The sequence below is a fragment of the Panthera tigris genome, chromosome B1 (assembly GCF_018350195.1).
Source record: "Panthera tigris isolate Pti1 chromosome B1, P.tigris_Pti1_mat1.1, whole genome shotgun sequence".
Taxonomy (NCBI): Eukaryota; Metazoa; Chordata; class Mammalia; order Carnivora; family Felidae; genus Panthera; species Panthera tigris.
Window position 1 is genome coordinate 174,063,122 of NC_056663.1, and position 12,234 is coordinate 174,075,355.

General features: G+C 36.9%; 1 protein-coding gene across 1 annotated transcript in view; it reads left to right on the top strand.

The window, feature by feature from the left end:
• Nucleotides 1-12,234, top strand: part of ARAP2 (ArfGAP with RhoGAP domain, ankyrin repeat and PH domain 2) — a 213,653-nt gene that overhangs the window by 1,933 nt on the left and 199,486 nt on the right. The gene's annotated exons all lie outside the window — the stretch shown is intronic.

The window sequence follows — 12,234 nt, forward strand, 5'->3', positions numbered from 1 at the left end:
ATCTGAAGCAGGCTCCAGGCTCTGAGCTGTCGGCACAGAGCCTGATGCGGGGCTTGAACTCACGGACCGCGAGATCGTGACCCGAGCCGAAGTCGGACGCTTAACCAACCGAGCCACCCAGGTGCCCCGAAAATTTTGGTATTTAAACATTGAGCCATTTACTTGTGATAGTTGCAATAATTTCTGTGTGGTTCCAGAGATTTTTTTTTAAATACTTTTTTTCCAAAGGAAAATGATCATTTATAGAAATTTCTATGAGATTTTTTTTAAAGATGTTATTAAGTAATCTCTACACCCAATGTGGGGCTCGAACTTACAACCCTGAGATCAAGAGTCACATGCTCCACCAACTGAGCCAGGAAGGCACCTCTGTGTGAGATTTTTTTGATGTGTTCTATCCTCACAGATTTTAAAATGGATTGCTGTAATATAGATTTATCTCTCACATATTGTCCAAGATAATCTCATAGAAAGCCTGATGGTTTTCATCTGTGTATTTAGCTAGAATAAGTATTCTTTATTGCCTATGATGTCACCTCTATTTAGTATTTAGTATCACTTGTATTTCGTTTTCTTCTTTATGATGCATTTAATCCAGTAGAAATAAATGAGACTGTCAGTAGTTTAAATGACTATTCCTTGACCCTTATAGACATGTATCATTCGTGGACTCATCTGCATGAGCTTAATGTTGATCTTTTATGCTTTAACACAATCTATATCTTAATAACACTATAGAGACATAGCAAGTATTTTTTATCTCTAGGTGGATCCAACAATAATTTCTAACAACTTTATAATACTTTTGAAGATGTTTGATGCATCTTCCATCATGCCAGAAAGATCCACCCTCTCCCATCCATATGAAGAAAGAATTTTTGTTGACTCAGACTTCACACCATTCCAGCCAACTGGCTCTGCTATTCAATTTCTAGCAGAAAAGATTGCCTAACATAAACTATTCTAAACCTAAAACACAGTTTTGGGTAGGGATCCATAATTAAATAGCTTGTAGCTAATGACTGTGACAAAAAGTGCTAGTTTTCCCCAAATAGTCATTCTCCCCTTATTCATTTGGTAAAAAAGAATGATGCAATTTTAATTGAGCACATGGATACCCAGCATAAGGATTTCATTTCTTTGCCTCCCATAAGCTAGACGTAACTATTTCATTAAGTTTTAGGCCATAGGTTATGGGTAGAAATAATGTACAGTTTCTAGGTCTGGCCTATAAAAAAGGACACTGTGCATTTTCTTCTCCCCTTCTCACCAGCTGGGATGTGGATGTGATGATGAGAACTAGAGCAGCCATAATTGGCTATGAGATAAATTCCAAATGTTGATCAAGAGCCTGATCCAGTTCTGAAATACTTTTATGTGAACTAAGAGAGGAAGAAGCTTCTGTATTATTTAGGGAACTGTTATTTTGTCTCTTGTTGTTACATCCAAAGAAGCATAAAACCCAAACACGTAAAAATCCTATACTGGGCTTTTGAATAGAGTGCGTAATTCTGACTCAACTACTTATCGCCACTATGAATTTGAGCAAATTCCTTAATGTCTCTTATCCTCAGGTTCCCTTCCCTTCTATACAATGTGGGCTTCTATGAGGATCAACATACTTAATCCATGGAAGTGCTCACCTCTGTAATTGACTCAAATTAAGCCTTCAAAAATAGTATCTAGTCTTATTGTTAGACCTGTATGTCAACCCATTCAATTATATTGGTTATTTTTGGCAAATAACTATTTCAAGAATTTCTCTATAAGTTATGTCACTAATTAACCTAGTTAAATTAGTTATAGGTCATAAGGTACTTTACTAGCTCTTTTAGGGCTTATGTCAGCATTTGCTACCGTCCACTCACAAATGTTCTGGGTTAACTTTTTCTGTGGTATAAACTTTGTGATCTTCACCCTCAGCTGTGAGTAGAATTGGATTCCAGAATTGATTTTTAGTCATAAGGATATCTTATTTCATTTCCATGAAGAGGTAGACAGACCTTCAACTGAGGCCCATATCCTGGAGGCCCTATGATTTTCACTTGAGTTTGTCGCCCTTGTTTCCAGCTTGAGGTCCTCGGATCTTGAGCAGACATCTAGAATAGCTGTGCACTGGAAATATCCTAAAGATCATTTCCTTTAACTCATTTTGACCAAAAAATTCTCAATAGTTTTGCTGTAAGAAGCAACAGTCAATAATGTTCTTTGAGCTTTACCTATAAGATGTGGGGTTCCCTTAATTAACTGTACCAGCTTTACTGAAAGTGTGGTTCGGCAAACTAAAGGTGTTATACAAAAAAAGACGGTCTCTTGATCTGACAGACCTGGGAAATTAGGCAAGATTAAACAGGTTTGGTCTTGTGTGTGTGTGTGTGTGTGTGTGTGTGTGTGTGTGTTGCAGGATTCCCATAAAGACTTTACTATGATAATGTATGTCATAAATCTCTAGGAGAGAGTATTGATGAAACCATTTTTCAAACTTGAACAAATACTCTAGTTTTCATAAAGCATTATGTAGACCTAATACAAAACCTTAGTTTGGATTTGCTAATTTTATGACTGACTTAAGCAGGGCCTTTGGAGAGCTGCATGGGTTCTCTGCTGGCATAACCATCCCATCAGATTAAGTCAATAGTCAAATGCTTTCTGGGATCTATCTTTACTCCTTTCACCCTTTTAGACATTATATGTTAAAATAATGACGATTCCCAGGGTCTGTCCTCAGGCCAAATTCTGGTTTTCTCTTTTTCCATTGAATCTTGCCACTGAGACCCCTGTAGGCCTAATAGCCAAGAACCTTAATGTTTTCAAGATCTCGGCATGCTCTCCTGCCTATGAAGCAAATCTATGTGCTCTGAACTCACCATGATATTCATGTTCTTGTGGATGACCTGCCTAATAATGTTATGACCTGAACCCATTTTTTTTCACAAGCTACTGTGAATAATATGATTATCTCCAATGTTCAGAGATGCCACAAAGAACCTATAAACTGGAATTTAAAATGCATAGCTAGATTCCTAGAAATCATAACTAAGTAAACTATAAATTTCATTAACTATGAGAAGAAATTTTAATCAGAACACTGTTGAATAGATTATTGATGCTATATGCAAGAAGTTGTGTGAGGGGGTAGATGGATGACTTTGAAGTCTTGGGTCTTGTTATTGTTTTGCATTGTTTAATTGGAAGATTACAGTCATGTATAGGCCTGTACCCAGGAAACACCTCACTCAGTGAAAGATTTCTATCCATAACACAGAGATGACAACTGCTGTCAAAGTCTGTTATCTGGGCAAACCTTTGGCAATGGATACAAGAATCCATTTAAATATCCCAGCTCTAGTCACTACTTAAACTAATCACAGTCCGGTCCCAAGGGCAGGTGGCCTGATGTGGTAACTGTGGTGAGCAAGACCTATGCATCTGACAATGGTACTAAGCTGAGTTCCAGCTCTACAATTTATAAGGTATGTGACCTTGGGCAAGTTAAACTCTTAAACCTTTAAGTACCCTCATCTATCAAATGAGGCTAATAATAGAATCCAATTCATAGAGCTGGTATGAGGATTATGAGAGACAGTTTATGCACTGAACTCGCATGTGGATAGTTAATAAAGATGACCCCAGCACTAATAAATATGGGTAGTATTTAATAAGTATGACCACCCACACATGCACAGATGCCTGGGCTCCTGAAAATGAAAGACTCCAGCCTTGTGGATGTAGTGACGTGTTCTTACAACTTGTCTCTCTCAAATGATACACTTGTCCACCGACTCTTCCCTACTATTCTTAGCCATGTTTAATATAGTATGGGCAGCAGTTTGAGCTTCAGCTTTGAAAAAAGGACGAGAGTTCACATATCTGTAGTAAATGCCATCTGTGTATCTTAAAATTTGCTGAAGACTGTGGACTGTATGAAAGGTCTGAAGTGGGCACTCAGTCTAGTGGAAGAAACTTAATGTACCAGGAAGGGCCTGAGGAGAGGTGTCAAAAGCTGCTGGCTGAGAGGAAATATTTCCAGCATCTCTGGAGCATCCATTAGAATCCTGACTCCAGCAGTGGTTATGGGGTGGGGGTGGTGGCGGAGTGGGAGAGAGTTAGGAAAAACTAGGAGAGGAAAAGCCAGGAAATTACAGCTGCACCCACCACTTAAGAGACAACCTTTCCTCTCAATCTCCTTTTCCTATTGACCTGATCCTTGAGGGGTCTGATGCAGCAGTTAGCAGATGAGGGAAAAGGTGAGTAACTGAGAGAAATACATCTAGTCCTCTAATCCTTCCCTCCCCACCACCCCAAGGAAGCATGATAGAACTGAAGCAGGCTTGTGGGAAAGAGGGTGGTAATGGAGAACAGTATGTTTTATATTGAATGAAATAGGCTGGAGTTAGTCTGTTGTGCTAGAGCACATAAATTAGACTATTCTTTTCAATGACACAGATCAGAAAATCTAAGGAATCCACCCTGTATTTCATTCATGAGTAGAGTAAATCTGAAAGCACAGTTTGGAAGAGACGATGAAAGAGAAACTAAAGTTCTTTATGTTTAATTATTGCCTATTGAATTCAGCCGATTCAATAAAAATATTTACCCATTTGATAGTTGTACAAATGTGCTTTTTATTTGAAAATGCACTTGGCACTTTATGAAGATACTCTAATGCATTAAATTGGTGTCTTTTTAAAAATTATAGGTTTAGTAGAAATCGTCCCTAGTTGGGGCATAAAGACAAATGACTGATTCCATCCAGTACTGTGTTATTTTCTTTCTTTCTTTCTTTCTTTCTTTCTTTCTTTCTTTCTTTCTTTCTTTCTTTCTTTCTTTCTTTCTTTCATGAATGAAAAATAAAAACAAAAAACTCCTTTTTCAGTGTCCTAGTAACTATAATAAAAAAGCCAAGCATTCATGGCTGAATGAATGCATGAGTAGTAGTTCCTTTGCAAGTGAAAGAAGAGAAGTTCAACCAAGCATGACTGCCATGGTCTCCTTAATATGCTTGCAAAATGTACTGAGCAGACACCCTGTATTCTGATCGCTAAACCAGATTGAAGCTGAAGTAGTGCGGGTTGGAGAGTTTCCACAGGAAAAAATACAAAACCATTACACAGGATGCTGCAGAAGCCATGTGGAGTGAAGGAAATGCAAAGTTGAGAGTTAGGTCTTTGAAGGTCTGCGCACCTGCTGTTTGGTATAACTGAGATGGTATGTCATATTTCACACAGAGAAAATGATCAAATGGCAGATAGATATCTTTTCTAAAAAATGTGTTTTAAAGAAACTGAGAATACTACCTTTTCAGACAGAGAAACAGGATATACGGATTTTTGTGTGTGTGTTTTTTTTTTTTTTTTTTTTTTTTTGTAGAGTAAGAACAGCAGACACTGATAGCATAGAAGTTGCTAGTAACCAGTGTACAAACTGTACATGAGGTCAGTGATGAATGAAGCTTTAAATCACATGTCCATTTGTGACACTCTTAGATGTAGAGAGAGTAACTCAGTGTCTTCATTGTCCAATCTACGTACCAACACTCTTTCATGAAGTGCTCAGACATTCTTATCCTCTGTTCCCCTTCCTCCAATCTATGTTGAATTACCTGTTTTGGGGGGAAATGGTTGAACTTGCTTATGTAACACAAAAGGGGCGCCTTGCAGTTAAAAAGATTAAATCTTCCCTAACGTTAGAATTCTGTAGAAACTGGAAGGATGAATCGACTCATTTGTCCATTTTGTTTCCCCAAACTTAGAGATATGAAATTATAAATACCAAACATTCTTTATAAATCCCTCAACAAGCTGGTGAATTCATTAGTCATATCTGTTATAGATAGGTTAAAGTCTACAAATGCACATACACCCTGAAATTTCTGCCGATTAGACTGTGTACTTCTTTTGGACAGAAGGAACAGAAGGGCAATTAAAAGAGTGGTCCCTGGAATCATATGTGTGTGCTATCAAACAGTATAACCTTTCTGCAGTTTAACTTCCTGCAGTTTCTTGCAGTTTAACCTTTCTGCATCTCATTGTATTCAGCCGATAGATGGCCATCCCAATGACTTCTGATAAGATCCCCAAACTTAGACATGGTGTGAAAGGCCATATACAATGCGTGTGCCTGTCCCTCCAACTTCATCCTGTCTAATTTGCTCACTATCTAGCTGAAAGAACTTATTTCAGTTCCTCCAAAGTTCCTGCTTTTGGTGCATCTGAGGTTTTACAAATGCTCTTCTCTGCCTGGAGCCTATCTCTGTACTCTCCCACACACAAGCTGAGCACACATAGCTCACTCCCACCCAGCCTTTGCTTTTCAGTGTAAACGTCACTTGTTTAAAGAGGATTCTTCTGATAAACTGATCAAAAATTATTCCTTCTCCTTTTTATTTGCTTGCATGCTTGCATATAACCTTGTTCATTCCTAATACCACAAATGTCGGGGTGCTTTGTTTGAAATAAATGGGAAGATATACAGGAATCAGGCAGACAAGGAGTCAAATATTACTTTGAGACAACATGTCAGTTTCTGGAAGCTCTGAATATATTTAAACCTCCTATAGGTCTTACAGCTTGAAAGAGCAACACAGAATTCTGGCTCCCTGACGACAGCCCATGCTACAAGAAAGGGGATAAAGAAGCAGGGCTCATGTGGCCAGGCCCTTCTTCCAAAGACACCCAATAAACAGGGTACTCCACTATCATAGGGCAGCGTGTAGAGATGTGAAAATGGGAGCTAAGAGAGGCTGGGAGGGTTAGAAATTCCCTCTGCATGAAGGAAAGATTGGGAATAGGAGAAAAACATTTCTTCCAGTTTCAATTTAAATGTATTAAAATAAACCCCATGCAGTGACCATTTCTGAGGTTAAATATAGACAAATATCAGCAGATTCATATGGTTCACACATAATCATACATGTATATGTTATATATACATGTAAACATGTAAAAGTGTATGTATGCATGCATAGATATACTAAGTAGTATATGTACCATATGTATACTATGTGTTATATATATCTATGTGTGTGTAATAGCACTTACATGTGCCATATACATACATATATATTTGTGTAATAATTTGTGTAGTATCTGCCTCTGCTATCATACTGAGAGTTCCCAAAAGATAGTGAAGTATGTCTATGTTTGTCTCGGCATCTGTGACTCATCATATCTTACAGCATCTACAAAAATTAGTTGAATGAATAATAGCTACAGCGCATTTAACATGTTATTTGACTGACTTTAAGAACTCAATAGATACTACCTATTTTGACGATCACACTGCTGCTGCTTCTGCTGATGAAACATTCTTAATATATTGGGTACTAACTTTTGACCTTGGCTGTATATTTCTAAGACTTCCATTTCAGAAATCCATAAGTTTGTCACTCATACAGTCTGTCTTCCACAGCTCATAATTTCGGGCCATGTCCCATAGTTGCAACCTCCACAGCTCCGAAGTTATAACCTTAAGGAGAAACAGGGTGAATAGGACTATAGCAGATTAGAGAACATATGTCTTATCCAGAAAGGGCAGCCATTCTTCCAGTTGGTTCAGACTTGCTTTGTGGGAATAGGAGCTCAGTGTTATCAGACATTCTGATTTTTGAAGAGAAGCTGAAAATCCGTATTTTAATATAAAATCTTCTATATCTGGGAAACTAATTAAACATTGCTAAGCTCTATGTGCTTCTGAAAGATACTTGGACTTCATGCTGCCCACAGCTAGTTTGTGACCTCTGCTTTTATGACAGTTGCCTTGTGGTAGGAGGTTTTATCAATCCTTTCCTTGTTTTTCATGTATCTTTTTAAAAAAAATTTTAAAATTTTATTTATTTTTGAGAGAGAGAGAGAGAGAGAGAGAATACCTGAGTGGAGGAGGGGAAGAGAGAAAGGAGAGAGAGAATCCCAAGAAGACTCTGTACTGTCAGTGTGGGGCTTTAAAGGAACCTTGAGATCATGACTTGAGCCAAAACCAAGAGTCTGTTGCTCAACTGACTGAGCCATCCAGGCGCTCCTTGTTTTCATCTTGTACATGGGTATTATTCTATGCTTTTCAAATTAGTTTTTTAATAGTTTAATTTCAATGCTTTATAGGGGATCTAGTTCTAGCTGTTGTTTTTGTATTTCTAACCTTTCTATCTTTTGCTTCTTTAAATCCCTCCCCCCTTTTGTTTCTTGATGTCAGAAGAACTGTCAAGATTAATTATCTACTATGAGGGTAGCATTTTTAGCAAAAAGGGAAAAAAATGCAGGTATAGAGCATTTTCAAACTGTAGTACAAATATAATTTTTGGTGTGTTTAGTAAACTCAATTTTGGAAATATATGTGAGAACAATTGACACAACAAAGTGGAAGTAATAATTTTACACCCTGTGAATGTATTTCATCTGCAAATCCATTTGATAATAATTAGGTTCTCTGGAACTTCTTTTAATAATCGTTTTTCCTTAATGAACTTTTTTCTATAGAAAAATAAAATTAGATATTTATGTTAGCAGTGGTGAAACTACTGGATGTCAAGAACCCAAAAAATGCAATGTATTTTAGAATACATGAATATTTTCTAAACCATGAGAAAAAAAAATCACTGTGACCTAAACTATGACATAACACAAATCACTTAGAATTTTTATTATATATGTATAAAAAATTCTCTTTGAGAATTAGATGTAGATTTTCATCTAATATCACATTGTTCTGTTTCCTTGACTTTTTGCAGAAACCTAGTGTAATCTTTCTAAAGACATTGGAAATGACAACTCAACATGTGTTGGACTGTTGGATTGCCAGTGCAAGTAACTGAAATGACGACGATATAAACATGTGTGGTCAGGTTCACGAATATACAGGCAATGACAAATTATACTATGACTACTGCCTGGCCAGCAGCAATCCATCTTAAGATAAATCCCCATTTCAGAAGTAGTAAAGTGTAAAATATGTATCAGTGTCAAAGAAATACTCTAATCTCTAGTACCCAAATAAGTTTCTGAAATACTAGTTTTATAGGAAAACTTTCTATTTTTTTTTACATCTTATCTTTTATATCTTTGAAATTTTCCAGTCTAAAAAATAAGTGATATACAGGGCAGCAGGAGAGACAAAATTCTCATTGAATGGTACATTCTCAAGTTGTATGAGTGAAGTTTTTTTTTCACACAATTGATATCTTTAGTTAGATTTGGGTATCTGTGTTCTCTCCTGGGAGATGCAAACCCCTAGAGATTATGTACTCTTTTAGACCACAAGAGAATGATGAAGGCTTTGAGATCAGAATTTCGAGGTTCATGGGGCCCACTGATTTTAAAACTGGCCCCAAAATTTGCTTCCTTCATTCATCTTTTTTTTTTCCCCTGCTGCCACCAGCCTAATTCTATCCTTTTGACAATTCATACCATGTTTTAAAATATTTAATGAGTTCTGGAAAAAAAAAAATATATATATAAATGTTTATTTATTTTTGAGAGAGAGCCAGAGTGTGAGAAGGGGAGGGGCAGAGAGAGAGGGAGACTCAGAATCTGAAGCAGGCTCCAGGCTCTGAGCTGTCAGCACAGAGACTGATGAAGTCACGAACTGCAAGATCATGACCTGAGCTAAGTCAGACAATTAACCGACTGAGCCACACAGGCGCTCCTGGAAAACTTATACTTCAAAATAAATTATTTCCACAATCTTATCACCTTTTGGTAAAATTTAACTGACTGCGTATTTGACACTGCTCGTTTCTCTGCCTTACAGTAGGCATCCACCAGGCTGCTTGCTTGTAGTGAGAAAGTTAGTAAAACTTTCAAAGCAACTCTTAAAACTTTTAACAAAGTACCAAATGTTTAACCTAATGAATATGAGTACTTTAATTTAATGAAACAAAAATGTATCCAAGGCCCTATGATGAGCTCTTCAGGGAATTCAAATAGTAATAAAAAATTCCAAGTATCCATAAGTGTCAAGAGTACTCCAGAGAGGTAATGGAACTTCAGGGAATAACAAAAGTAATAAGAAAAGTTTCTTAGTATCTGTAATGCAAAATCCCCTAACATAGCTACTCCAATAGTGGCGAAAACAAATGTCATTGGGGAAATCCGAGAGAGAGCCTGAACATTAGGCACATCATTTCCCCCCAAAAATCGGCCTTAGAAAAGATATCTTTCCAGCCAAAACTTTAAAAGTTTTCTCTGAGGCACAGTGCTTAAGACATATATGGGATTTGAATCCACATTATCTGGGTTCAAATCCTTTCTCCCTTACCGTTCTTAGGTGAAATAAACTCGGTGTCTCCATTTCTTCACTGGTTAAGAAAGGAGCTAATGGTAGTACCTACCTTCCAAACCTGCTGAGAGGATTAGAAGTGTTAAAAATGTGCAATAGTGCCTGGTACCTGGAATCTATATATTCGAGGATCACTACCCTTCCAGAATTATTGTACATTAATCCAAACTGCAAAGTACTTGAACTACTGGAGTTGGGTGTAAGGCATGCGGCCTGAATATCTTCAATCAGTCTTGGTTCAGGATACATACAGAGGTCATCTGATGGAATTGGCTTAAAAATCAAGAAGAAGATATTTAAAACAGATGAAGTAATTACTTATAGAAGTATGAACTCACAGTTAGTTGTACATGCTCTATGTTAGTGCAAGCATCCTTTTCAAAAGCATTAAAAAAACTGGTGGAGATTACAAATGTACATATCTAGGATGAAGGAGAAAATACAACTTCTTAATATAACGCTGGTGGGAACTTGTGGTTTGTAAACATTCCCGGTGACAGAATCATAAAAGAATTCAGAAAGTTAAGTTTCTTCAAAAATTTAGACAGAAGTGAAACTCATATGCTCTAAAAAAAACCCCAAAAACAAAACAAAAAACAAAATACAAAAAACCCAAAACAAAACACTGATGATTCAAAATGTGGCTCTCCTGATGCAGTTACTGATATTAAAGTTGCATGCTAAAATGTGAATAAAATTAGTTTATAAAACATGAATGGAATAGGCAGTGTTTATACATTAATATATAATTTTATTTTTATAAATGTTTGCTTATCTAAAAGGAATTGAATTAAATACTGTTAACTAGACACAGGCCTATTTTATCTACATCCCTAAAGTTTTCTATTTGACAAAAACAATATGGGATTTTCCTTTAGAGAAAAAATGATTGCTTTAAATTCTGTTGTGTATATAATTCTGGGTAGCAGAGATCTGGAAGGGCTTAAGAGGAAGATGAGGTTTGAACATTGTTTTGAAGAATAATTGGAGTAAAGAGAATAGAACTAAATGTATTAAGGGACTACTATTTTCTAGGGACCTTAGATAAGAAATCACATTAAATTCTCATAGGTATTATTATTCCCAGTTTACAGATGGGGAAATTGAGACTGAGAAAATTTAATGCATCTTTTCAAAATGCCACAAACTACATGATCAGCCTTCATTTTCAGCACAGGCTTTTTCAATTCCAGCACTGCGATTTCCCTGAAAGGCAATCCAGTGCAGAGGGCGGATGCTGGAGAAGAGTGGCTTGGAATTCTTTTCTTTTATTTCTTAACTGGTGCAAATTACTTGACCTCTCTTTCTTAAGTTTTCTTATCATGGGACTAATAACACTGTCTCTTCAAGAAGGTGTTGAGACAATTCAGGGAGCTTTTGCAAGCAAAGTGCTGGGAATAGCAACTGACACCTAAATGCTCTATAGGTGTTACCCTGGAAGATGCAAGGAAAAGGGGGAGGAGGGACAGGAGGGAGAAGGGGAGGAGAGGAGGAAGATTACCACTCTGTCACATTACCTCTTTCAGAAGCAAAGTGAATTCTGGGTAAGAGGGATAGGCGGAGCAAAGACACAAAGTCTGGCAAAGTACATAGCTACACCTGCTCTCTAACTATTGAGGAAATAAGGACGGGACTAGGTCATTTTGGAATAAATCCAACCTATATGGAAATTCCTGGGAATATATAGTCAGTCCAACGGTCCTGGCAGTAAACAGATATCAGACCTCACTTTTTATGAAGTTAGTTTTCTTGTATACGTTGCTTCCTGAATGCCTCACTGTGAGGGCTAAGTAATTCATAGTATATGAATCCAGCCTAGATGTGTTTAATTTATACACTATGGACTACTTAACCTAAGTCTCAATTAAGCCTGTATTTATAAAATTAGAAAAAGAGTTCTAACTTGTAGAGTTGTTTTATATCTACAACATATATGTTAGATGTTTGGCTGAAATCTGAGTTATT